Genomic DNA, 1,937 nt, shown 5'->3' with positions numbered 1-1,937 from the left:
ATTGTCTCGCATCTTCTGTTTGGGGGCTACAAGTGTTCCGGCCCCTAGGTCGAAACAGGGGAGGGGGATATGTGACAAGAACACTGGGATAGTGTTTGAGGGCAGGTATATTTGTCCCAGGTTCTTGTCTTACATGTTTTAGAAAATGTTAACTTCTAGGAAAAATGCTTTTTGTTTTGTCTGAACCTTTTCAGTTTGCTGTAAAAGCTGGGTAAAGGCTCTGAGAGAGAGATAAGGCGAGTTCTAGACATTGGGCCCAGTTCGGGTCTTTGGCCTCACAGAGGGCTAATCAGGGTTTCAGCTGTGTAAGAGTGATATAGTGCTTCTAACCTGATTAGTATGGGCAGACTGCCTGGGAAGGCTGAGGGATCTGTGTGTGAGAGACACGCTTTCTGATGCAAGTAAGCTATACAGTATGTACTGAAGAACTCTGTGTTTTGTTTAGTGACAGTTAGGAACATCTTATGTTTAGTTAGTGCCGGACAGGCAAGGTATTTTTATTTTGGGGTTTGTTTTATTTTCTGTTTCAATAAAACTGGCCGGGGTCAGTTGTACCAGAAACTGGACTTGTGTTGTTCCTCAGCTGCTGCGTGCGGCCATATTCCCCAGGAAAAGGCGCCTTGCACCCCTACAGTGTTACACTTCACATAAACGTTCTGGAATTGAGAGACATTTACAACGGCCTGCTACAAGCGGTACATCTTCTTCAAGATCAACCTTTGCAGATCCAGTCGAACAATGTAACAGCAGTCGCGTACATAAACCGGCAAGGCGGAATGAAAAGCTGAGCGGCAATGGCAGAGGTGACAAAGATCCTCCTCTGGGCAGAAAGACATGCAAGAGCTCTGTCAGCAATTTTCATTCCGGGAGTGGACAACTGGGAAGCAGACTTCTTCAGCAGACAGGATCTCCATCCAGGAGAGTGGGGCCTCCACCAAGAAGTCTTCGCAGAGGTGGCAAGTCTTCGGGGAGTTCCTCAAGTAGACATGATGGCATCTCGTCTCAACAAGAAGCTTCAGAGATATTGTTCCAGTTCGAGAGACCCTCAAGCAATAGCAGTGGATGCACTGGTGACCCAGTGGGTGTTTCGGTCGGTATATGTCTTCCCTTCACTTCCACTGATTCCAAAAGTTCTCAAAATAATAAGAAGAACAAGGGTTCGAGCAATCCTCATTGCCCCGGACTGGCCAAGGAGGGCTTGGTATCCAGATCTTCAGGAGTTGCTCATAGAAGATCCTCGGCCTCTTCCTCCTCGCGAGGACCTGCTACAGCAGGGGCCGTTCGTGTATCAAGACTTACCGCGGCTACGTTTGGCGGCATGGCTGTTGAGTTCCGGATCCTAGCCCGAAAGGGTATTCCCAAGGAAGTCATCCCCACTCTTATTCAGGCCAGGAAAAAAGTAACGTCTAAACATTACCACCGTATTTTGAGAAAATATGTGTCTTGGTGTGAATCCAATAAGGCTCCTACGGAAGAGTTTGAGTTAGGACATTTTCTCAATTTTCTGCAGGCTGGTGTGGATGCGGGCCTTAGACTGGGTTCAATAAAGGTCCAGATTTCGGCCTTATCAGTTTTCTTTCAAAGACAATTGGCCTCCCTTCCAGAAGTTCAGATGTTTGTGAAAGCGGTTCTGCACATCCAGCCTCCATTTGTGCCTCCTGTGGCACCATGGGACCTTAATGTGGTGTTGCAGTTCCTTCAATCGAGTTGGTTTGAACCTCTACAGGAGATAGAGTTGAAGTTTCTCACTTGGAAAGTGGTGATGCTTTTGGCCTTGGCATCACAAGGCGGGTGTCTGAGTTGGGGGCCTTGTCTCACAAGAGCCCTTACCTAATCTTCCATGAAGCTAGGGGAGAGTTAAGAACTCGTCAACAATTTCTTCCAAAGGTGGTTTAGTCTTTCCACATAAACCAACCTATTGTTGTGCCAATAGCTAC

The sequence above is a fragment of the Pseudophryne corroboree genome, chromosome 6, assembly GCF_028390025.1.
Source record: "Pseudophryne corroboree isolate aPseCor3 chromosome 6, aPseCor3.hap2, whole genome shotgun sequence".
NCBI lineage: Eukaryota > Metazoa > Chordata > Amphibia > Anura > Myobatrachidae > Pseudophryne > Pseudophryne corroboree.
This window is presented reverse-complemented; position numbering follows the sequence as displayed.